At 31.8% G+C, this 27,728-nt stretch overlaps 1 pseudogene; it reads left to right on the top strand.

The window, feature by feature from the left end:
• Window positions 1-7,662: 7,662 nt before the first annotated feature.
• Window positions 7,663-27,283, top strand: LOC133184528 (bifunctional apoptosis regulator-like; annotated as a pseudogene).
• Window positions 27,284-27,728: the final 445 nt, after the last annotated feature.

Below are 27,728 nucleotides of genomic sequence, written 5' to 3'. Positions count from 1 at the left end.
AATAAGAGCTGTAGTAAAAAAAAATACGATTGACAGCTTAGAAAATATGGTTTCTATACATACTAATTAAAAACAGTCTGTAGGATTCATTTTAAAGCAATAATCTGTTAACCCTTTAACCCCCAGAGACGCATTTGGACGCATTTTCAGCATCACAGATATTTAACTGTTGGCGTTTTCTAAATATTCGGGTTACAACAAAACAATTGATATTTTCTGAAACTAGAGAAAAAAACTAAACATTTTTTCTACTCAAAATTTTTCTGTGCGATGTTGAGAAATTATCATAAACTTGAATTGAATATTGCATATCATTGCAGGAAGTTGATAAATCTACGCATAAATGACTGATTTTGTGCTATCTTCTGTTGGCTTTATCTAAATTACAAACACAATAAAATAAAAAATGAATGCCATAACCTAAAAGCCTGGAATATGCCCTACATTTTTTATTCCGCACATTATAAGGTACATACATCCGTTACAGAGATACTTGTTGTTGAATGTTGGAACTTTTACGAGTAAAATACACAAAATGCACTATGACGTCATTTGACGTTTTACATGCACAATGAAATCGTTCATGAGCTCAGTGTAAAACAAACTGGCTCTTTTGATATATGGAACAGATTTATTTTTCTTAAAAATGAATTATTTGTAAAGAAGAGTTAGTGTTCGACACGTTTTGAGCCATAAACATGTAATAAAAGGAATTTTCCATAGCTTTGGGAGATATATTATATGCATCTAGTAATAGTCTTTCACCCAACACCCCAATTGCGTGCACCCATTGTATCAGAAATCCCTGTCGAATTTTGTGTCAGTCCTTCATGTAGTAGAAATAATTAATCAGATAATTAAATATCATCCTTACCATTTTCTTAATCTTCAGATTTATTATTGAAAAATGAAAAAAAATTATAAATCTTTTTTTAGTATTTGGTGTACTTGAAAGGAAAGGTGCATTTTTATTAGAGCGACAGGATAGATAACACAGTTATCCTTTTTTAATGATTAAAAGATGAAAAAAAACTGTCACAATGAAAAAATATATCAAAAGTACTACGTCGTACGCCGTAAACATAGCCAAACAAACAGCTGATTTTAATCAGATTGCTATATATATATAGAAATAATTTCTGAATAAACACACAAAAAACTCAGGTTTCTTTGTTCGTGTTAAATTCATTTTGCAGTGTTCACAGAGTTAAGAACAAGTCTATATCAAACTGGATAAAAATGGAAAACTTGGGATAAACTAACAAATTCTCCCTCATTGCCTAATCCTTTACAGATTAGTCGGGATTACAAGTATGTGTATTGAAGAAACTGAAAAGTTGAATCTTCTGATACAACAAAAATAAAACGGAGCGAGTATGTAAAATATTTGCCAGAACATCGCGCGAAAATAGGAAAATGCGCTTTTGAATATAAAAACCGCCATTTTACTATCTTCTAAAAGCTGTGGAAAAATGTTAATGAAAGTACAATCAGAAGTATTTGGAAACTATGCCTACGCTCTATAAATTTGGAAAAACATGTTTTTCACTATAGAAATCAACGGAAGATATTTTCAAAACATCTCCCTTTCCTTTTTACAGCAATTTTGAATTATTATTTAACAAATTCATACCAAAGCTCTTGTTGTTCCTGAGGGTGGGGGTGGGGGGTATGTTTACAGATAAATTACATGAGTTAAACATATGGAAAAAATGAAGGATCATTTATCCATGTCTTTGAGTACTTTAAAATCTGAGTACTATTTGAAAATCTCTTGATGTTTTAAAGCCTGATTTCAATGGATATACATCTTCTAGAAACCTTATAAAAAGAGTTGTGATTAAGAGCAATGAACAGTTTAAAACTGGGATTAATAATGTCATATTGTAATTTTTGAATTTAGCGGGTGGTAGTAAATACAATAAGAGGCTGGGCCACATCGCTCACCTGAGCTCATTGGCTAGGAAGAAGCAGTAATCAGTTCAGTATTGAAGGGGGGGGGGGTGCAAACTTTAATCTAAACTACCCCAGGATGCTTCCATATCATTATCACTAATCATGGCTTTGCTGTTCTTAAACAGAAGAATTTTAAAGATTTTTTTCTTATGTTTTCCACTGTCATGGTATCTCATTCTGTAGAGCTCTCTCTCTGTGATCGGAAGGTAAGGGGTTCGAGCCCCGGCCGCGACTGACCTAATTCGATAAAAAAAAAAATATAGGTAGCAACTGTTTCTTCGCCAAGCGCTCGGCACTTTGAAGTGAAATTTGCGGGTCCTTCAGATGAGACCTTAATGACCGAGGCCCATGTCACGGCAGGCGTAAGCACGATAAAGATCCCCTACTGCTCAATGGCCATGAGTGCCGAGTAAAGGTCTAAATTTGAAGCCATTCACCGGTATATGGTGAAGTCTCTATATGAGTGAAAAATTCTTGTACGGAACGTAAAACAACATACAATCAATCAATCCTATGTTTTCCTATGTAAAACTCTGATCTCTCATTGTGGCCCAACACTACCCACCCTAAATTTGAACAAATTTTATTTAATCTACACTACCAAAGGATACTTCTATAATAATATGATTAATCATGGCTTTGCTATTCTTGAGCAGATTTTTTTCAAGATGATTCCTATATTTTTCCTTATGCAAAACTTAATTGACCCTCTGTTGTGCCCCCATGATTTGAACAAACTTGATTCTACAATACCTAAGGTTGCTTCTTTATAAATATGACTAATAATGGCTTAGTGGTTCTTGAGAAGAAGATCTTAAAGATATTTCCTATGTAAAAGCATTTTATAGTAGAAAAGGATTTATCAAAAGAAAGTTTCAAAAATGTAATTAACTAAGCAGTAATTAATCAACAAAAGATTGCACTGAAGTCTAAGGGGACAAGTGGTTTTTCTTTTAAAAATAAATATTCAAATAAAAAGAATATTAATAAATACTGTGGTGGAAAGATGTATAAAACATTAGAAATAGAATGACAATTGAAAACGATTTTTTTTTTACCAGATAAGTTTTTTTATAATTGAATTTTTGAATAAAAACAGATGGAGATAACCCTTACCAAAATTCAAGGCCATAAATTAGGACACATCCCACCCTTATATGCTAATAGTAATAAATGGGAATTATGTATAAATATACTGAGTATTAAACACCTACATATCTGTCGTGTATTCAATTTCATTGAATCTGTTGATATTAGGGATGGAATACCTTAACTTTTTTATTGCTGATTCAGCATCCAACTTCTGCTAGCTTCTGAATGCCTGACTTTCCCAAAGCTTTGGCTTATATATACCCTTTGGTTTGGCTAGTCCATTCCAAGGGTTGCCAGGTCATTCCATTATTTCAGGTCTTCAATGCATTTTACTTGAATGCCCCTTAACCATTACACCTATATATTTCTATGTAAAACTCTGACCCACTGTTGTGGCCCTGCTCTATCCGTGGGGGTCTTGATTTGAACAGACTTGAATCTACACTACCTGAGGATACTTCTATTATAATATGACTAATCATGGCTTTGCTGTTCTACAGAAGAAGATTTTTAAAGACATTTCCTATTTATTCCTATGTAAAACTTCGACCCCCTCTTGCTGCCCTGCCCTACCCCGGGGGTCATGATATGTCTTTGAACAAATTTGAATTTACAGTATGTCATGAAGCTTTCACACAAGTTTCATCTTTTCTTGCCCAGTTGTTCTTGAGAAGAAGATATTTAAAAGAAGCCACCAAATTTTCACGAATTCTTAATCATCTCCCCTTGAAAGAGGGCACGACACTTCCTGTGAACAAACTTAAATGCACCCAAGGATGCTTTGTGGCAAGTTTGGTTGAAATTAGCCCAGTGGCTCTTGAGAAGAAGTCGAAAATGTGAAAAGTTTACGGACTACAGACGACAGACGGACGCCGGACACTCTTTGATCAGAAAAGCTCACTTGAGCCTTCAGCTCAAGTGAACTAAAAATTACAATATGACAAGTTGTAATATTGTAATTTTGTATTTACTTCCATCCGGTAAATTCAAAAATTACAATATGACAGTTATATAATTCAATGACTAGTGAACTCTTGTTTGCAATAAAAAAAAAATAATAATGGCAAAATTGTCATTTTTATTGAATAAAGGGGTGTAAAATATAGGCTGGAATCAAGAGTTAGTGTGCCTTGTTCTTTGCCATACTCTCTCCATGGCCTTCTTTTAAAACTTAATGATGAACTAGTGATATTGTATGTTTGAGTACATATCAGGGTCTTGTGAATTCTCAGATGCAGGTCTCTGGAACTAGGCAAGTAATTTTATTCAGTGATAAAACTCTACTTAAAGTAAATGGGGGACCATTTGATGTCAAAAACGACTGGGCATTAATATTGTTTTTTCTAGAACACATGAGTTTTCCAAAAAGAAAAAAAAATCGGGTATTTAAGGCGAGATCTTTTCTCGCATGATTCCGCGGACATCAAATCAACATTTAACAAATGAATTAGATACAATGTTCAGCAATATCCCTCCTCCTCTCCCTTCTACCAACGTTTAATATATGTCAATTTTTGTAACGTTGATATTTGTAATTTTAATGTGTACGATGGCGTTGAATATAATATACCCATGTTTTGTTAGAAAGTTCCCTTTTCAAAATTGCTATTTTTGAAACCATGGCAACACTGTCCATTGAAATAAAAATACTAAAATATTGAATTTTGTATCTTAGTGTTCTTTACATGTGTACCAAATTTTATTGAAGTCAGGCAAAAACTGTAGGAAGGAAAACGATTTGAAAATTGCTGAATATAGTATACCCATGTTTTGTTAGGAAGTCCCGTTCTCAAAATTGCTATTTTGTAACCATGGCAACACTGTTCATTGAAATAAAAAACTAAATTAAAGAATTGTGTATCTTAGTACACTTTAAAAGTGTACCAAATTTTATTGAAGTCAGGTAAAAACTGTAGGAGGGAAAGCGATTTGTAAATTGCTTATAATTACGACAATCAGACAGCTGTATATAAAGCCAAAGTCTAATACACGGACATTGTGTAATTGTATAAACTCTTTCCATCAAATAAAATTGACCAGTATAACTAAAAACTAATTGTTTGCATGCTTTGTTTTAATAGTATCACTAAATCCTCTGTTATGGAAACATTATTTGTAAATTTGTTTGTATTTCTGTGATGTGAAAGGGGGGGGGGGGAAACACATATTTTGGCAATTATGGGTCTCATTCGTTGCCATGGCAACCACGACGTCAATTTATTTTGCATAATAAAATACTTTAAGATTTTACCTTTCAGAAAATGTATAGGTTGCTTTATGTAAAAGTGACTAGAAAATGTTAAAATTTCGATTTGAAATTTTTTGGCACTTTTGCAGAAAAAATGCAAAATCTCTGGTAGTTAAAGGGTTAAACATGTCATGTTTTGAGAAATTTTCAAGTAACAAAGAATATACAGAAAAATATGGAAAGAAGAGGAATGGTAAAACTTTGTCTTCATATACAACGGGGTCCAGGAATGTGTTTAGCTTTAAATTTTATATTTTTTTTAAAAAATGATAGTGTGCTTGTGAAATTAACATATACTATAAGGCTTAATTGTTTTCAAGTCAGAACCCGAATTACAACTTGAATACTATTTTAAAAATACGACTTAGACGACATCATCCAGATACCCATTGGATCATATATTTATTCAATTTGTAGCAATTCAAAATGTCAGGGGCGGGGGAGGAATGGATATATAAATTCAATTCAACACATATTTACTTACTGAGATTTTTTCGTTACCGATTGTGTTTGAAGTGGATACAAAACCCTTGTAATATTAAGATTAACGTATATATACAATTTACATCTTACTAAAACACCATGAAAATCCGTGAAAATGTCAAGTACACATGCAGGTATCATTTCAAATTCGAAAGGGCTTTGTACAAGAAATTTTGATTACTCAATTCTACAAACAAAACAAAGAAAATATTACAATAACATATGATTCCTGAACAACAACGTAAAAGAGCGAAAGGTTTCAAACATTCGAAAACTTAGTATTTAGTCATACTCCTGTGCGCCCGAAATCATCATGTTTTTTTTATATGAAGAGGTTCCACCATTGAAATACTTGGACAGATTGGAATGAAGGAAGAAATGTATATTGGATTGCAATCATGCAGAACTTGAACATATTGATTGTATGACTGAAACACTTATGCACAATAACTAAGACTATGCATATACTTAACAACACTTCACTACATTCTTAATTCAAATACTGAGTATACAGCTAATTCGTTCTCATTATTTAATTTTTGATTTATTAATAAGCTAATAAGAAACCATTCAAGAATTTCTGACTTTCTGATGCAAAGTTACTAACATAAGTAACAAAATTTAACTTGGATAGAATGATATTGTCTACTTTTATAAGAATTGTGCAACATAGTAGTTTAAAGGTGCTTGGACACAGATTTGAAGTTAATATTTTCTCAAATTTTTTGTATAATTCCATGACTTATATGTTGCTATAGCATTTCATACTAAAATATTATAAAAATCTTATTTCATCTCGAAGTTATTGAAACTTCAAATTTCTGGACGCGTTTGATTGACACATCCTTGCACTTTCACAAATTTTAATTTTGTTCTTAATACTCAAGAAAAGTGGCAATTTTGTTGTGTATTTGTGTATTAATGAAAAATATTAAAACTATAATCCAGAAAATTCAGAGTAGAAATGTTCGAAAGCAAAACCCACTCACAGTATTGTCAGTCCGTGCTCAGTGGTGTGTGCAGACTTTAACAATTGAACACAACCGGTGAATTGAAAACATTAACAATAACAGAGCTCGTGCCCTGTTTACAAAAACAGTTTACGTTTCACGGGTGTATTCAATTTGTTAAACTCTGTACTCAACACTGAGCACGGGCTGACGATATTAGTGAGGGGGTTTGCTTTCGCACATTTCTACTCTGTATTTTCTGGATTAAAGATGTAATGTTTTTCATTAATACACAACAAAATCGCTTCTTATCTTAAATATTAAGATAAAATTTGTGAAAGTGCAAGGATGTGTTAATCAAACGCGTCCAGGAATTCGTAGTTCAAATAATTTCCAGATAAAATAAGTTTTTAATTATATTTTCGTGTGAAATGCTATTGCAATATATAAGTCGTGATATTATATAGAAAATTTGAGAAAATATTAACTTCAAATCTGTGTCCAAGCACCTTTAATAGCCAGGTAAAGGTACGTGGCATGTATACTTGCTGAACATGTCCGACAGATGCATCCTCTGTGGTTGTAATACCAAGGAAAGTTCAGAAACATTTCGGAGTTTGATGTCATGTATATGGGGGAGGGTGTATAAATTTGGTTAATAAATGGTGTTTCTCATTTGAAACACATTGTATGTGCATGAAATATATTGACCATGATATGAATTTGCCTGATAATGTGATATCCTTAGAAAAAAAATTACAATATAAACTCCTTTGCATCCTTTTCATAATGCCATGAAAAATTCACTGTTTCATAGGTGATGGGTAGAGACATTCTGAAAAAAGTTCTTTTTTCTATATAAATTATGATGTTTTGGAACCAAAATTACAAGTTGTCTTTCTTTGCTTCATTTTAAAAACACAAATTACAATTATGGGGTCCTGGATACCCTTTTATTATTTTAAAAATGTAGGAATTCAGGTAACACCCCCTTCTACTGTATACAGAGTTATATTCGACCAATATTATTTTCGCCCTTTCAAATTTGCAAACAATTTTGCCCGTTTTAAATTTGCCCTGATACAGTTGTGTTAAAGGGATGATACTGTCTTTTTTGAATTCGCCCGTTTTAAATTTGCCCATTTGTGACGAGGGTGAAAGGTGTGAAAATAAAACAAGGGTCAAAAATTTACCTGTATACAGTAAGTGCCTTTTATATGCACTACGGATGGCAATGGAATACAGAACTTCCAATCTGTAAACAGTAGCATGTATCAAACCATTTATTCCATTTAATCATATCAAGTTTGACATTTTTTGACACCCCCCTCTCTCTCTCACCCACACACCCACACCCACACACACACACCCACCCACCCATATATATATATATATATATATATATATATATATATATATATATATATATATATATATATATATATATATATATATATATATATATATATATATATATATATTCATGTCATCTCTATTCGTATACCCGGTATACATAAAAAAAACTAGAAATGACAGTTGAGATATTCTGTTCATGTTTAATCAGAACCTACATGAATTTTGTTGCAGTTACATTACGCAAGAAAGAATAAAGAAAGCCATGAAACATATCTGAGTTTTCAGAGACATAATTTTGTTACAAGTTCATTCTATTATGTCATCATCTTCAAAACTATTAATTTATTAACAATTTTTCCTTAAGTATTCATAATTTGATTCACAATTGCAGTGGATAGAGAGCCTAACATACGCGTTGAAAGCAGTTACAAACAAGAACAGTACTCAACATATTGTTTTAATTTTGAATATCATTCACGTAATTAAAGAAATGCTAGACAGACTGAACAATGTCATAATGAGTAAATAACACTTCAATTTATCCAAACGATCTCAGTTAATGTTAGTTTTTTTTATTAAATTGAATCTGAACTTACTCACACCGTCTTGGAACACTCTGTATCAACTTCCGTATCTCAGCTCGAAGAATTGCGGACCACTCTTCTTGGAGAGCCTGGAACATGGCATCAACTGTGTGAGGTGGGGCATCACTCTGATGTTGTTCTGCGTCAGAAAACCCCTGCTGACGTGAGACGTGTGGGGTCGAGCATTGTCATGTTGAAACTCAAAATGTACGCCCACTCTACGGCGGAAAGGAAGAACAACAGGCCGCAACACTTCGTCTCGGTAGCGGACACCAGTTTCTTTTTAAGTTAAAGTAGGCTTCAACATTTTCAGTTTACAATAGCTACATACAGCCTCGAGCAAACGCAACATGCCAAACATTAGGTAACAGTAACTATGCGTTCCCTTATAAATTTCCATCATATTATTTTTAAGTTTGTTTAGTAGAAAGTATTCAGCATTGTTAAAGGTCATACTGAGAGAGAAATTTTAAACATTAATTTTGTCTATAATTTATCTATATATTTCTTTTTTCTGTTAATTCTAACATTACCACAGTTTATAAGATTCACATTTCTATAAATACAGTAACCTGTACAGCTTGTCTGCCTCGTGATTTACTGGAAAAGTGTAGGCTCTGACCTGCTCATTCACAAACCCCCAGCTCGATGGGGTACAGAGGATATCATGCATTGGTTATCTGACCTTGGGTCATGGACAGAGGGTTATCGGGAAACAGCTAAACTAAATGGAATAGGTAGATTTTTCTGATAAATTTCAAACTTGGAATATAAATACAGTCAAAACTTGTTCTCTCGAACTTGATAGGACCAAGTAAAAACTTCAAAGATATATACACGACTGAAGAGATATCCAGATTGAAATACATAAGAAAAAAAAGCTGGGACTTCCAAGTGACGTATTTCAACATATCCATCGTATTTGAGATACTAAAGTTTTGACTACTTTTCAGTGACCTTGCTGGCAGTCAATTTATAGCCAAGTTTACTAACAAAGCCCTTACGTGTGATTATCTTGTTATGTATGTTTTATTATGATTTATGTTATATAGACAAGTACAAATTTATCAGAATCTAAAAAAGAAAATTACTGTGAGTCATATTTTTTAAAGAAAATGCCATGTTGATTTATACTTCTTACTTCAATGCATATATCATATTCTAATTGCTAGGTTCCACCAGGGATACAGAATACATTTCTGTGGAAATATTTGAAGAATGGTGCCCCCTTTTACAATGGGTTGCTGACAAGTAATCACAAGCCGGGAGATTTTGTTTTTAAATATTCATTGCTTTCAGTCTGGTGTATCTTGTCAATGATTGAATCCAGGCCCACCCGACAAATATTGCATGCCACTTTATTGTCTTCCAAAGAATAAGAGAGCACAGTATTGAAAAATATACATGAAAAATTGAACTTTGCTTGCTGGATATTATTTTACAATGAAGTATTTCCTCATCACTTTTTTTGTATTTTATATGCCATTTTAAATATGTATGCTTTTGTGGGTGTTGATTGGTCTTAGTGGATATTTGCCATTTTGCCTGTCCTTTTAGAGTTATTTTCAATTAGGTTTTTATCTCTGCTCTTTTAAGTGATAGGCTGGTCATTTTAACCAATATAACTTTTCAAAAGGAAAAACGTATCTCTCTTTACTAAATCTTATAATAAATCACTGAAGGTTGTGCTGTGACTTTCATCTTGTTAAATTAAAGTGTAGCAGGCATGCATAAATATGACTGAGAAATATTTTAAGGTAGGCTGAAGACACTTCCTAGGCCTCAGGTTTTCCAAAGTATTTAAGTTTAGAAAGTTGGGCATTGTCTTAACCTTGGTACAACTTCAGACATACCTGTAATAGGTAGTATCTAAAGATGATCTTTGGAAAATAGCCACGTCCCATGTTTTAAATTGGCTTGACAAAATTAGACGTTTAAGGTAATTGATTATATTGTTGATGAATTAAGCCATTGTAAGAAGGTACAGATTATCAATATCCCTAATGTATAATTTTTGTCGACAGATTTCATAATTAATTCAAACATCCAATTACGAGATCTCATGCATTCCCTGTTACAGTGTACCACTATGAATCATAATTGCATTGAGATTTCATTTTACATGATTATTTTTTAATTTTTTTACAAGGAGTCCTAGGAATGTTTGCACACAAACCTGCAGATATCCCCATGTAATGTATCTTTAAGCATAATCAATGGAATTGGGGGGGGGGGGGGGTCAATGAAATGAAGTTACAGAATAATGGGTAAAAACATTAACTTCAATGATACTTCATGATTAATACATGTACATGTATTTAAGGTATATATTTGTATAATTTTTGACACATCATATTTGCTGTTCTTGACCTTTTAATGAAGCTGTACATATATTGAGAAAAAAATCAAGATTTATTGACAGATTAATTAATTTGTTATTAAGATATTAGCTTATGCTTCTTTAAAGTCAGCATCGAAAAAATAATTTCATCGGTAGACATTTCCTGGAGACACAGACAGCATTGTGACATTTTGTAAGAAATTGATTTCATTACTGAGCAATAATTGAATTCTGAGCCTCTTTCATATCCCTCATCTCTTTAAGTGGCTTTGTTGAGTTGTTTTCTTTCTAGATGAAGAAAGACATAAACCAAGCTTCAATCTTTCATGGAACTATTTCTTTCACTATCAGCAGACAGGTGAATAAATCCTTAGACCTTGTCAATCTCTTTATTGGTGTAAAAATGGATTGGGTTGCTGCTTAAGACATGTATATTATAATGTCACAATAATTGCTTAAGAAGTTTACTCAGTCATATAGTACATTTGACCTTTCCATTTGAAGGCTAGTAGTAGATGATAGAATGGATTAATATCAAGAAAAAAGATACTTAAGCACTACAAAAGGTCCATGTTTGCAATCATTTGGAGTCTTATCTACACAACATGGGGTCATAGTTCTCTCAAATAGATGCTTTAGTGATGCTGTTGTTTTATTTAAGTTTCTCAAATTAGTTTCAAGATACAGAGTTTAGTTAAAAGGCTGCCAAAGTTATATCAATAGTGTTAATGTTTATCTAATAATGATAACCATCAAACCAAAGTGGTTGGATGTGTACCAAGTAATACATGTATTGCCTGTTGATAAACACTTGGTTTAGTATATCAAATGCTGCAATGTTTATACTTGTCTGACATTTCATCTCTTCTAAATTGTCTGTCAACAGGTTTCATACACTTAATTAAATTAATCTTTCATAGGGCAAAGAGCACACACATGGAGGATCAAAACAAACAATGTTTGATTGCTAAATGAATCTTGTTAAATAAAAATTTAATGTTATGAAAATTTTCCTTTTTTTCAGATGGAAGGCTCCTGCTAGCTGTAGACCATGCAAGCCTGCAATCAAGTTTGAATGTAACTAATGATCTACATATTAAAGCTATTTCCACTGCAATTCAGCAGTTGAAGGATTTAATATGAAGCTGCCTGCTTCTCTTTGGGAATAGAATGTGAAAGTTGATTCTTTTAAGATTTTTAAATTAATATTTATAGTTTAAAATTATCATCCATTGTAAAAAAAAAATTATCATCAGTTCTAGCTGATATCATTGATACATGTTTTTATTTTAAAAAATATGATAAAACTAAAACTATGTCTATAGGACATTTGTGCTCTGCCCAGGATTCATTAGTAATGCAACATATAAAGAAATGTAGCTTGCTTCTTTGTCTACGATAAGCGTGAATGAGGAATAGTGAGGTTAAGGTCACAGAGAAGGTTAAGGTCAGAATATATGACACAGTTGAATAGCTCTCAACAGTGCATATTTAAGAAATAAACAATGTTATTCAGTGAACATGGCGTTATGAATAGCAATTGCTCTGCTGGCATATTCCATGATGCGCGATAACGCATCATGGAAAATATGCCAGCAGAGCTATTGCTATTTATGTTGTCAAGAATATCAGAGGAAATCCTGGCTTACATAACGGTACGGCTGCTTGTTCCCAGTAAAGAAAAAAAAACATGACAATAAAATGAGTAGACCTGATTAATCAACCTTTTCTCCAATAAATCACAAATAATATATATGGTATTTCCTTCTCAACTACAGTTATCTGGATCCAGATACAGATCTGGTACAGTTGTGACGTCTTCGTTCAACGTATTGAAACCCTCTGAGAAAAATTAACAATTTAATAGTATGATGACAAAAGAGAATGCTTTTATATTAATTTTAACTTAAGAATGTTTTATTATGCTTTTTAAGTTCTTAAAATTCATTTTAAGAGCTGAAATTGTTCTTAAAATAGATGTACTATTACAAAAACTTCGTATCCTCTGAACGTGAAACACCCTTGCGTGAAGAGTTGTCGTTCTTTGCCAAAATATGCGTAAATATGATCAGAAAAATTAAAGATATAGCAGTTCTTTTTAATTTGTAAAAACATTTTATTATACAATTAAATATATTGACCAAAATTTATTTTTTAAAGATATATATCAACAATTTTAATCATTCTGAATTTTCCGGAGAATATTATTAAAAACTAAGATTTATTCCTTTTGCACAACATTTGATATATATACTTCTGAACGGGTTTAAGTAATGGAGTAGCCTGTTCTGTGTGAGTGTGAGAAACGAATTGCACTCATAGCTGAACAAGTTGCGTCTATAGGCCTATGAACGCAACTGATGAGTGTAGGTTTATAATGTTTGAAAACAGAGAGAATGCAAATATGATTGTATGAAATATATGAAAAACAATAAATAGTTAAGTCAAAGGTCATAGGGAAGGTCAAGGTAAAAAAAATTGGACAAAATTGATATGTTCTCCCCAATATGTATCAGTGCATGTGTTAAAAAAAAAAATCTTTTAACAGTTTCTAAATGCAGAATAAAGAAAAAAAAGGTCAAGGTCATATATTTTTGGATACAGTTGAATAGTTCTCATTTTTATGTGTCAGTATATATTTGTTTAGATAAAAATATCTTGAATAGTTTCTTTAAAACTGAGCTAAACACAAATTGAAGACATTTTAAAGTGAGGTCAAATTGAAAGGGAAAGTATAGGTCAAAGATATTTTATGCAGTTGAATAATTTTCACCAATGTGTATCAGCGTTTGAAGTTTGATAAAAATATCTTGACCAATGAATAGTTTCTTTGAAACATCAAAGCTGAATGCAAAGTGTAGCTGATGGGTGGACTGACGACAGACACGACAAACACTATATGTCCCGGCCATTTTCGTGGCGGGGCATAAAACCTGGCCTTTCAAAAAAAATAATTAAATCTGATTTCCTGATTTATATTGTGTGAAATTTAATACTTATCTATTAAATTGGATATCCCACCAGTTGTATCTAAAAAAAAAAAATCCATTGTATAACACAACCAAAGATAGTCAATATCATAAAATATTTTGAAATAAATGGCAGATGAAATTTGCATTTGTATACAACTTTCCAATATTCTGTTTAGTTAATAAGAAATATGAGTCCATGATTTCAGTAGATCTGTGCAATTATTAGATGGTTTTATGTTACAAGGATTAATGTGCATGCAGCATACTTGATAGAAAGTAAAAAAAGGTAACTGCATATAGTAGAATCATCTGCTATTGTTGAAAACTTTAGATTATTGTCAGTCATAGAAAAAACTCATGTACAATAATATCAATGTTTTCAAACATACCATAAAAGCTAGATATATTTTTAATGATTAAAGGATAGGTTTTATAAATTATGACAAAAACATAAATTGTTTGAAACTGAAAGTATTGAATTACAATTATTAGAGTAAATTAAAGTACAAGTTGAATTATTGCATTAATCATTTTTGCTTACAATTGCATTGAGAAAACACCCACTGCATGTTAGTCAAAATGAAATTCCAAGCATTTTTTTTTATAAAAATAATTGAATCCCATCATACTTCTCTCTTGGGGAAAAAGTGTTTTGATCTCAGGTTTTTCCTGTCTGTTAAATGCTAGAAGTTTTTAAAAAAATAGATCACAATTTAACCCAGAATATCAAGTTCAGTGACTGAACGGTAAAAGTTAATTGAGCTTTTTTTCTTTTTTCGTGATTTCATTTTGATGATACAATGTGTTGATTATGCTCTGTTATGTAATGTGCAAATTAACGTACTCGTCAGCTGTAAAATGGCATCTTCATAATGGGTGGTGTTCTCATAGAGCATGTAAATCTCTTATAATGCATATTTTTCAAAAGCTATTCTGAAAAACCCAGTAAAGCAAATGCTGAATCCAAGATAATCTTATGTATCTCTCTTTTCCCCCCTTAACTTTAAGTTTACCAACATAACCTTATCAAAGTTATGATTGGTAACATCGTATTTCCTTTATCAATTAACATTACCAGACTGTGTTGTTATTATCTATTTCAATCTACAAGTCTTTTGTCTAGTGTTAAGATTCCAGTAGCTTTTTTTTGCACAATCTAAATAATTGTAAATATTTTTCATGAAGTTTTTTTATCACCTTCATTGATATTTAATGTCATGTAAATTTTGACAGGCTTTGAATCCTGGTCCTCTCTTTTCCTTGTTTATGGGATCTACTTCTATCTGTTTGAGTACAATGAAATATTTTTGCCATTCCTTCATTCTACATTCCCAAAGAACACAGATATACCGATTAATCACATTGTAAGCTAAATCATAATTTTCAGATTCAAGCCTTTGCCATTTGTACTGGAGTATGCAAAATGCATGGAGGATTCTTAATCTGTGACGAGCACAATGATCCTTAGAGTTTCAAGAGTCTTATAATTAATTCCTGAAAATCAAAGTTTTCACCTTAAAATGAAGAAAACTCTTATCTCTTTTCACAAAAAATATTTTCCATTGACTTAGTCACCATTGTGACTTCTTATAATCCTGCTAGTTAACTTGAAATTAACCTTTGTAGCATCACGTCAGGTCTCCCTATATCTCTGTATCTTGTTGAAATAACAAGGTCAAGGTTTGTTTCCTTTTGATTTTAATTTTAGCCTATTTTAATATATATTTGATGTAGACCTTTCTTGGGAAGTGCTGATGTGAACAAAGAAGGTTGTATTTTTTAAACTCAAGAGCGTGTATACATTATAGGTTCACCCAATGTAAATAAATTTGTGATGAAGTCTTCCTTTGAAATGTGTACAAACACACATAAATACAAGAACGTAACATTGACTTCTTAAAACAATTAGACCACTATCTTAGTTTGACTTTTTCTTTTGAGTAGGACTTTCAAAATGAAATGACACAGAATATCAACATTTTCTCAGTTTTCATGTAACTTTAATAATAATCGGTTTTAAAAGAAGCAGTGTGCTGTAGAAAAAAAAACAGAGTGTATGCTGGGCTATCCATCAAAATAACATGTTCCTGATTCTGAAAAAGGTAAGCGTGTGTGGTTTTTTTCTGCAACATCAAGTGTTTGAATGGACGTTTTGGCTTAATTTCATATTCCTTCAACCATAGAAATCAAATTTGGAAACTCAAATTTTGGATAAATGTACAGTATAAATAGTTTAGAGGAAATGAAAATTAATACAAAAAATTGAATAAAGAAGATGGATATTTAACAAACTATGGAGATCTTCCTTTGTTTAGTTCATAGATATTACATACCATTCACACAATTTTTTCAAAACATAGGGTCTGGGCAAACCTGGATTAGATATTCCCCAATCAAAATATTGACAAGAAATATCTTATTCTCTCTCAAAATCATTTGAGCATTGAATTCTTATTTTTGGATGTCGTCGGTCCTATAACACACCTGGCCGTGCCGACAAATTGAATACCGCGCGTTGCTTATACATGTGTACATGATGTATATACATTCTCTAATTTTCTCTTTTCATAATTGTTTATTTCGCTAATCTTTATTATGAATTTGGCGCCTTTCAGAACTGGTGTGCTGAATAGGCGTAAGAGCCCTTTGTGAGTTGGAAAGTTAAATAATGCAAATGAAGATTGTGAGAGAGAAAAAAAAATGACAAATTAATTTTAAACGCACAGTTGTTGTATTTTACGTTAATCTAACAGGGTAGTTTTTTTTTATTAAAGTGAGTCAAAACACTATACATTTTGGTGTTCCTAGATATTGAAAAAACATATAGTTCCTACTGTGTATTCTACCGCGCGGTGACAATGTTTCGCGTGATTTATTAGAGATTTGAACGTCGTCGATTTGTAATGGATTTCATAAAGAAAATTACACTGAATGTATATATTTAAAGTTGAAATGTACTAACTTGAGACAGGAACATTTATTGATTTTAAGTCTAAACATACTTCCGTCATTAGGAATATAATTACAGATTTTTTTCCATTGTGTATTAAATTTTGAGGCAGATTAAGACTATTTTCGCAAATATATCCTTTGATGAAAAAAAAAGCAAAAAAATTTGGGGGAAAATGTTTAATTGTTAGCCTTTTTTCTGGTCTCTATGTGTAGTCAAAATCAATGCATGTACAAGTGTGAATTCAATAGGCTTTTAATTTCAAATTGTTGCATTCTAATTTTCATTTCTTTTGTTGTGAAAATGACTGGTATAACAACGTAGGCTGGTAATTTTGATTGCACCTAATTAAAATCTTAACCTCATCTCATGATCTTGCATATTGCATTGTATTACTTTATTCTGGGCTTTTCCTGGGTGTTTTAATTGCATTGGGTTGGTGTATGATTCTCTTCAGCATAAAACTACAAAGATTGAAGTTAAATACCCATATAATTCCTATAAAAAGATTTAAATTGTGTCTGTATAAACTATAGCTTAAGTTTAAAAAGCATTGATGAATGCTTCTTTAGTTTTGTAATCCCAATCTGAACTATTAATGTTATCTAAATGCTGAAAACACTATAAAGCAATAATATGCAACTTGAATAGATTTTGTAATGTAGCAGGTTTGAACATCGACCGAATAATTTGTCATGTACTTAGCAGTGCTAGCTTAGCATGATAAAGTTACATGACTAGAAGCTTTGTTCACAAGATGTGACCAAATGACGAGTCAACATTGCAAGACACTTAAGCTTTAAGATTTTAATATAACAACTCGTACACATTATCTTGACTGTCTAAAAAGAGTGATCAACATACGGTAGTTCAGAAGAAGAATGTTGCTTTATTTCACACAAGATCAATAGCTATACGTAGGTACATGTACCAGTGTACCATGTCTTAGTCTGTCTGTTTTGAAATAATTAAAAACGGTTGAAGCAGATTATAGTTAGAGAACACATCAGAATTGTGGAATTCTGGCTTATTTCTCTCTTGCATTTCTATATTTATCCAAGAGTCCATGTGTTTAATGTTGATAAAACTTTGATGAATACTTCTTTTGAAGTATGCAATATACTTAGGATGTGGCCTTGACATAAAAATACTGTCATATATTCTAATGTAAGTACACATACAAGAAAGTAACCATTAAGTGTGAATAACTTAGACCAGTTTCTTAGTTTGACTTAGAAGGAATCATATTTTTAATTTGAAAAAAGATAAAAAGAAACGAAAATAAGTGGGTATTTTGTCTCTACAACTTAACAATTGGAGTTTTACCTTTTTTCTTTTAGATAGAGAACAGTTTTACCTTTTTTCTTTTAAATAGAGGACAGTATGCACAAAATTTGTTTAATTTATACTATAGAATCCATACAGCATAAGCTTATCCATATATATGATAGATATTACCATTCTACACATTTTATCAAAAGATAAGGTCTGAACAGACCTGAACTTTTTGTTCTCTGTAATCAAACTATTGGCATGAAATATCCAATTTTCTCTCAAGAGTCATGTAACGTTTGAGTTTACAACACTATCTAACTAATTGATTAAGTGATTTAACGTCTAAACATATTCTTCTGGTTAGGAACATAATAATTGATTTCTCTATAAAAGTTTAATTTTGGGGGCAGGTAATATGACTTAATTACAGCATATACGAGTAGTCCTTTGATGAGGTTTTGATAAATTGTTTAATTAGCGACCTTTTTCTGGTCTGTTGTGTTTATGGTCAAAATCAATACAGGTTTTGAACCAAATGTGAATTCAATAGGTTTTTGATTTCAAATTGTTGCATTCTAATTTTCATGTCTTTTGTTGGGTAATTGACTGGTCTAACAATGTAGGCTGGTAATTTTCATTGCTCTTAACATCATCTTATGATCTTGCATCCTGCATTAATATTTGTATCACTTTACTTTAGGGTATTGCTGGGTATTTAAATTGCATTGAGTTGGTGTCCGTACAGGAAATTCCATAACTCTCTTCAGCTCAAAACCGTAGAAACTGAGTTTATATACCCACACTATTGCTATAATTGGATTTATGTCTTAGGGAAATTATTTAAAGTTGCATAGCTTATATTAAGTATTAAAAGAATATTGAAACAAGTTTCTGTAGTGTTGAATATCAGTTTGAATTAATGTAATCCGAATGCCAAAAAATGCTAAAGCAATACTTTTAAGATAAAGCATGCAGCTTGCAAGATGGTTTATATAATTCATTATGTAGCAATTTTAAGTTTTAAGTGGAGACCAATTTAAAAGGAGATTTATATAAAATGGTTATTTGTCCTATAATTAGCATTTAAATTTAGTTACATATCCAGCATCATTCAGTAGAAATTACCCTATTGCATACATTTGTTTGTTTGTTTATTGTTTAACGTCCCTCTCGAGAATTTTTCACTCATATGGAGACGCCACCACTTGCCGGTTGAGAGCTACAAATTTTGACCTATACTCGGCACTTAGGGCCATTGAGCAGTGAGGGGTCTTTTTCGTGCCAGCACCTACTGCGACACGGGACCTCGGTTTATACGGTCTCATCCAAAGGACCGGTCTCCACGTCCCACAGTGGGATTCGAACCCACGACGTAAGGATCAACTCCTTACTCTGCGACTCTAGAGCAAACGCTCTAACACTGCGCCACGCGGGCGACTATGACAAACATAAAGTGAGAAAGAAAGTCAATAACAGCTCAAGCCAAATGCAAACCACTCAAGATTTTAATAGTACAATATGCACATTTTTAAGTTTCTAAAGAGACTGAACAGCATTAAGTAGTTATAATGAAGAATGTTGAATCTTCTTTCATACAGAAAAGATCAATACCTTTACCCACAGGTATCATGTTTAAGTCAATAGTATTTTCTGAAACAACATGACGTTGAAGTAGAGTATGGTTAGAGTACACAGATTAGCTGAGGAAATTTAGCTTATTCCTTCAGCAGTTTTCTCTAAGTAATGAAGACATTTGATGGAAAGAGTGAGTGTCTAACAATAAACAATATTTATCAAGGTAACAAAGTACGAGATGCAAACATATTGTCATAGATTTAAAGATCTTAAAAGAATTCCTTCTTCATTTTTCTAAACAAAAGTGAGCAATTTTGGACAGAAAGTGTGTAATTTACAAGAAAACATTATATCTCGAAACTAACAAAGTATAAGATACAAACATGATACTGTTATTGGTTCAAGGGTCTTATGAAAATACTTCTCTTAAATACACAAGGTTGTTTCAATCTTTAAGTAATGCTTTGTTTATTCTCAGCTTCGTCTTACTGAATCGTTCTGTGAGATGAATAACACTAATTTCTTGGTACATAGAAGCAAAGAAAAGGAACCTGCCTCGTCAATTCTGTTGGATTGTATGCAAGAACACACCTAAATTTTGTTATCATAAATCATGCTTTTATAACATTGACATACATAAACTCAAGGGCACTTGTTCTGTCAGCTAATTGAATTGTACTAAAATGCTCACAAAAACAAAGTTTGTAGACAGCTTTGATGCCAGAATGGCTAGGGTGGAGTTTATAAGAATTACTATATCTTTCCCTATGTTCCATACTTTCATTGAAGTAATCATTTGAAAGTAGTACCTGGCAAATGACAAAGTAAAGGATTAGAAATTGAGTATACAAGTTTATACATGTATAAAAAAAAAATCCTTTCATAATGGATGGTGTGTCAATGCTCTGCAAATGTGTGTAAACTTGAATAATGTAATGTAATGTATATTAGAATTATTACATTTTATTGTAACATAGACTTTTATGGCAGTTCTTGACCCTGAAATGCACAAATCTTTTGTATCATCTGTAGAAAGTTAAGAAAACAAACTTGTGTTCTTTTTTTAACAAAAATAAAACTTTGTTAAGGTGTATGTCAACCCCCCCCCCCCCCCCCCCAAATGCACTGATGTGATTCATAGGGTTTGTGTTTACAATTTTTAAAATATTTCATTTCAAAAAAAGCACTTATATAAAACTTTTTAACTTGTTCAACAGTTGTTCAACTCTGAAATTCTTATGAATGATGATTTTCAGTGCCTATTGTGGATTGCAGGATTCTAGTATTGGATTCCAGTTTTCTCCGATGGGGAGAGTTTTACTCTCGCTTGGTATTCTCTGATAGGATGTAAATGACTTTCATTATTCTATCCACGGGAAAAATCTCTGTTATTGCTAATTTTATTGCTAAGCTCCTGATACGATTTTATTTGTCCGATTTCTTTCATCATACTTTAAGAATCTGGTTGTAAAGTGATGGGATGAAATGTTAGTTGACACTTTTGTTTATCAGTCTTTATACATGTAATTTCTCAGACTGAAAAAGTCAATGGCAAATTTGTTTATAAGTTAAAAATTTCAGAATGCATTTCGCTATCAAATCTTATATCACTACAATAGCTTAGATTTTGCAAATTGGATAAGAAGTAGTCATTATGAAAAATATTTTGTACAAATCTAAAAAAAAATTATTCGTCTTTCCTTAGTTCACACAGACAGTATCTCTCTATTATAAGTTTAAGAATAGCATATGACATCAAATTCCAACAAATTTCAAGCAGGGGACGTAAGTACAGCTTCCAGGGGTTCTCTTTGGTTTACATGTGATGTTTAAATGGTGATGAAGTGGATCAGGATTTTCTATAGAAAAAACTAAAATTTTAACTTCGCATTTCTTACATTTTAAAAAGAATGAGAAGGAAAAAAGCAAGCAAGGGTTACATATTTACTGTACAATGGGTTGAAATGTTACTGTAACAGAAAATCATGGTTCAAACTGAATAATTTTTTATGCTCTTTGCAGAGAATACACATATATTTTCAGGGAATAAAAACTTTGGACTGATATTTTAGGGACGTGGGCATGCGTTGTGTTAACCCCTTCATTCATTACTGCAAGGAGCGTGAAGTCATTTGCTATAGGCATTGAGATTTTGGAGTCTTTGGGATAAGAAAATCTCACCGCCATGACGTCAATCATTGTTCTAAAATTGGCACTACACTTAAAATCGATGTCGTTTATGTAAGATTAGTGAAATCTGACTGTGACTTTAAACATCAATTCATCAATCTTTTGTGAAATACTACCCATTATGTTCCATGTGCACTGAAGAAGAATACTTTTTAAAGACGATTATATGTTCTGCAACACGAAGGAAGTCTATTTTACAAGTTTTTCATTTTACAACTCTCGATTTTTGACAAATTACAAGCAACGTCACAGATATCATTTACATTAATTTGTTTTGATAGTTTTGACTAGTAAAAATTTAATACAAAATTTTCAAATTCTTTTGCCAGACTTGTTTGCTCAGTCAATACTCATTTTCACTTTGAATATTACTAGTTCATGAACTAAAACATTCACTTAAATACATACATTCTGTCAAAGAAAATTTTGTTAAATCGGTACGTTGTTTTGTGTTGTACTTGCTAGAGTTATTTCACATTTTAGATCAATATTAAAGCGACGCTTTATATTGATGACATAAACTTCCAATTTTTGTAATGTTACATTTCCCTCAAGCTGAAATGTATGATTTGGCGCCTTTGTCTCCAATATGTTCAATAATTGCCACTTTCAAGTCTGTGGAGTTGTCACTCAAATTCAATTTATTTACTATAATTGCATTCATTCGATTAATAATGATGTACAGGAAAGCATGTTACGTTTTTCATTAGGTTTTTATACCGACACCTTACAAGCACGCCCTCGCAGACAGTTCTGCCATTCTTATTTTTTGTAAATTCATTACATGAAATCTCAATTCTTGGTTTAATTCCTTTTGATGAAAAAGCTTTTTATAGAGGCTGAAATGTGTGGTATCCCAGTAATTAAATCTGTGATTATTCGATAATTTTCAGGAAATGAAATTGAAACGAGTTCTTTAATGGACAAATATTTTTTTTAGGAAAATTAATTGGTATTATATCAATCAGATTGCAACTGATAGAAGGAGATGTAATTTTATGCTGTTTATAGTTTAAATAACAGCAGTAGAAATTGTTTACGAAGATATGAACTACTAGTTTTTTTCAAATTATCTTTTAAGTATCTACCTTATAGCAAAATTACGCAATCCTGAGAGCTAAAACTTGGATTATTTTTCAATATGTGACGTCTTTTTTATAAAGTTTCTTTTTGTGACCAGTTACTTTAATTATTGTTAAGTTAAAATTAGATTTTTTAGGTTATGTAAACTTACTTTGAAAATACTGTACATTCTGTGTAATATTTATATTGTACCTCGGAGAGCATGTCTACGTAAACCATCAGAATGTAAAAATGAATTTCCAGAAACAACTTTTTAAAATTGATATTAATCTGAAATTTTATTTTTAGAAACATCAGAAATGATACCAACCTTGCATCCGGAAATCTTTGTATGTTTTTACCGTAGACATGCACCAAATTTATTTTGAAGAAGCTTCCTCTTTAAACCTTTGTAATTGAGTTGCAACCCAACCAATAACAGTTTTGCAGGCCATAAAAATAGTTTCATTTCCCTAGCAGAGTACGCTGAGATAATATACATTGTAACTGTGTGCAAGGCAAAAATCTTTTCTAGTCGCCAGTCATGTTGAAAATTTCATATCGATAGGCCAACCTGAAAGTTAGCCAGAAATATGTTGTTTAAAAACTGAGATTTATATGTCTTTATACTATCTAAGGCAAAAAATGACTAATAGTATGTTTAACATGTATAACTTTTAAATTTTAATTCGCCAGTCAAAAGACTTGTTTGCAGGATCCAATTGAACACTCATTTCGTCAAATTTTGCTGGGTCAAATTGTAAGAAAACTAGTACGACCAAATCGCACCATCATTTCATAAATCTTTGCTGGGGCAAAATATACAAAAAATTTAAGTCCGACATTTGTCTTCAAATTCATTTTTAGGTGGTAAGTTTTTATTTCTTCAGAACCCAATAATTTTGAACGGCAGAAGAATGAATTAAAAAACGAACATCTTACAATTGACTTTAACGCCCCATCTACTTGTACCTTTTTTAAGACTGTGTAGTTGCAGCTGAAAATTAAAGCTCTGATTTTGTGTGTGTTTGAAGTCAGAAATTGAGTTGTGCGAAATAAAATTTCTTTTTTAGGGAAATATATCCATCAGACAATTTGCCTCTGAATAGAAAAGCATTTGCTAAGTTTGGGTAAAACTACATGTACATGAATGTGCAGAAAGTTCAGAATTCAATCGATGATAAATTGAAAGGAAATTTGAGGGGAAGTACCTATCCTATTAAACCTAGTATTTCGCATCCAATGCAAAAATAATTGATCCATTTCAATATTTTCACAAAAGTTTGCAAAATTATTTGGCCATTAATTATTTTCATAAGTCTTGGCACTGACCTGTAAGAACGAAGGTATTTTGAACATTAACAGAACTGTCTTAAAAGGTTTTCCGTGAAAAATAACATTCAAACCACATGCAAAGCTTAAATCGATAATATGGTTTTAATGCCTTATTACTTATTATTATAGTATTAACATTCATCATCGGCGCGGGGCAATTCTTGTTTGTTGAGGTTCACTGTTGATGACCAAGATTAATATATTTTTCAGTATTTTCATCTTTTCCTATTGACTTACTCTAGGTTTCTGTGTATAGATTGGCAATCCCTTTATAAATAACACAAATAGATATTTGAATTCGATTTCAGCTGTATCTAACCTTTCATCTGCATGGCCTAGGACTCATGTTTCATGTCAATGCGGTAGTCCAATTAATTGAACGTTATGGCATTTTTTCATCATCACCATATGATCAATAAATTTGAATCCAATTATAAACCATTTCTACTTTGTTCTCCTTTTTTATCTGAATATCTTCGTTTTGTGTTTCAAAAGGATTACGTTCTTCTTTTGTGATTAACCACAGATAAGAACTGAAAGAATTCTGAATCTGTTGATTACCGTTTCAGAACGCAATGCAGTCTGCAGTTCTGTTGTTTCTACACAGATTCTATCTGAATCTTTCTTATGATTGCCTTGCTATTTTTCAACATGCAAGGTAGTCCTTAAGGAGCATTAATTTCTCACAAGATGGCTCAAAACTTTAAGCATAACCAAAACAATTATTTTAATTCTAAAAGACCTTTCCGAAACGTGCAAATCAAAATAAATGTTTTCGGATATTTTTCTCAAGTCCATCAAATGAATGCATTATCAATGAGTGTGAAAATATTCACTCTTAAACGTTGTAAAAGTACAATTTTCAATATCTAAAATAAGGATTTGTCCTTTATGTCAATATTTGTTTTAACGACTGGCAGATCTCTGACATTCTTAAATTGCATTAAGAAAGGATGTGCATTATTTGTTTACTACCAGGGGATTCACAATTTTTCACAGAGTTTTATTTTGTTTCGAAGTGTTCTTTAGGTGCTATTATTTTAAGCTACAAAACGTTAACAAACGTAATATGCATTACTTTTTATATGCAGCAGTATTCAAAAATGAAATAAATTTTCTGCAATTAACTGAAACATTCGACTTACATGCGCAGCTTGATTTACTATAACCTTTATAATTAAGATATATAAAAATGAAAAAGCAATTGTTACATCAGCACCGTTTATGTGTCGTTTTAGAAACACAATTTCATAAGGTTTTATAAGAGCTTCCATTTTTGACAGTGGCTATCCATTTTTCTCAGTTTGATGATCCAAGTCGTAGACAAGAGATTGAGTTTTGGTCAAAGTTTGCTGTCCTTCTATACATTGGGTTATTACCAAATTTTGTTGGTCGTGGTTTGATGTACATTTCTGGATATCCATGCTTATGTTCTTCAATTGTGCCACTTTAACTTTTTTTTTTGAAGCTATCACTTCCAAAAAGTCATTTCCAATTCGAAAACAGTAAGCATATTCTTTATTTTGTAATTGTATAGTGTATTTTATATATACATGTATATATATATTTTTAATATGACGTTCCAAACGTGAAAAATAGGGTAAGTAAAAACCAACGTTTTCTTATTGATGATATGTTTTATCTTCGTTGATTTTGTTTAGACATCTGCAATTAGGATTTACATGATCTCCATACAAAAACGAAATGTTTTAACAAACGATATCGGGTCTTCAGTAGGTATTGCATCTGAAAACTGTCAAAACTCTCTTTTTAACAGCTTACCAGCCTGTCTTATTATCTGCAAGCTTTCAAACTTACCGGTCGTCCGTTTGCACGTTATATTTCTGTTTTCGAAGGCAACAATTCGAACTGATTTACCCACCAAACCTGAGATATCTTGTGTAAACTTTTGCCCTTTGAAGCTGTCGAGGCTTTGATGTTACCAGTTCTCTTGGGGCGGTAGAGGGAGCTCTTGCTATCCTGTTTCTTGCCTCTGTAGAACTAATATTATACAAAGATGTGAAATTGACAAAGTTTTAGTACATCTTTACATGTTTGCTGTGAATGGAAATGTCGAACTGCATCAATAACGTGTTAACTGCATCCGGTTTCTTGTATTGGAAATGACATAATCTATGTAGGCGGATGCCTGTGTTACTGGCAGTGTCACACTTCTTCACAATGTTATCCCACTTATTGTATGTTAATTCAATTGCATTAATATCATAAATAAACATTATTTTTCTATCTTTCTACTTTTTAATTCATGCGTTTTATACTGGAAACAAAATTGAGTTAAAAATAAAGTTAATTTTCCCTCAACAATTCATTTTTCACCGTCGTCATTATTTTCTTTATCCTTAATTTTTTATAGCTTTGCTTGTAAAGAAGTTCTTTAAATGATATTCTTTTTCGTGATATTTGCCATTCCTCAAGAAAACGATATGCACATTAAAGAAAAAAAAGACGTTGACGCTCCAAGAAAAAAAAAAAACGTATCCATCAGCTATTGGTAATTTATTTGGCAGAGTTGAAGGATAACAATATTCTGCAAATTCGCCATTGTCATAACAAAAGTACATCAAAAGAGTTTCAAATTTTTTCCAAATATCAGGATTTCTGAAACAAGTACATCAATGAGTATGCTTCCTCTTATCAATACAGGCATACTTAAATGAATTTTATTTGGATTAAGTTTCAGAATTAATCCATTTACTTTCATTTTTGTTTTAGAAATTGTTTAGCCAGTCTTAAGAGTTATGGTAAAGGCTTACTGTCAATGGTTTTCTTTGTTGTGATTTGGCCGGTCGTACCATCACTTGTCTGTGACTTTCTCTTCTATTCAGTTCTGTTTTTCACCCCTTAGCACAACGTAGATAAAATTCGAAAAGAACTGAGTAAAGTACAACCTTAACGTTACAACGTGACCACTTTTGGAGTATTTTACAGGAAGTTCTGTTTTTAATTTTAAATTTTATCAAGGTTACTTTGTCTATAAATCATCATAGCAACACGCTTTACTGTTAATATGTTGTAAATTTACCTCCACTTAAATCCATATTTATTTCATTCATATTTAATTTTTTTAAAACTGATTTTTGAACGACATTGTTTGGGTGATATTCTTTTTACATTTATTATTTTTGTTGATGTGAAATGTACCTGTGAAATATATTGAGGTCACCTGAGTCACTAAGGTGACCTATTGCTATCCGTTTTTGACAGTCGTCGTGCATTAACTTTTGAAAGTTTTCAACTAGCTTCTTCTCTAGAACCGCTAAATCAATTTCAACCAAATTTGGCATAGCATCTATTGGTGAAGGGGAACAAAAATTATGAATTTCATGGTCCCTGTCCCC

Source organism: Saccostrea echinata, unplaced genomic scaffold (assembly GCF_033153115.1).
Source record: "Saccostrea echinata isolate AGI-Se365-2 ecotype Australia unplaced genomic scaffold, CSIRO_AGI_Sech_v1 ptg000010l, whole genome shotgun sequence".
NCBI lineage: Eukaryota > Metazoa > Mollusca > Bivalvia > Ostreida > Ostreidae > Saccostrea > Saccostrea echinata.
The sequence above is the reverse complement of the archived record's forward strand: the minus strand, read 5'-3'. Positions and strand labels throughout refer to the sequence as shown.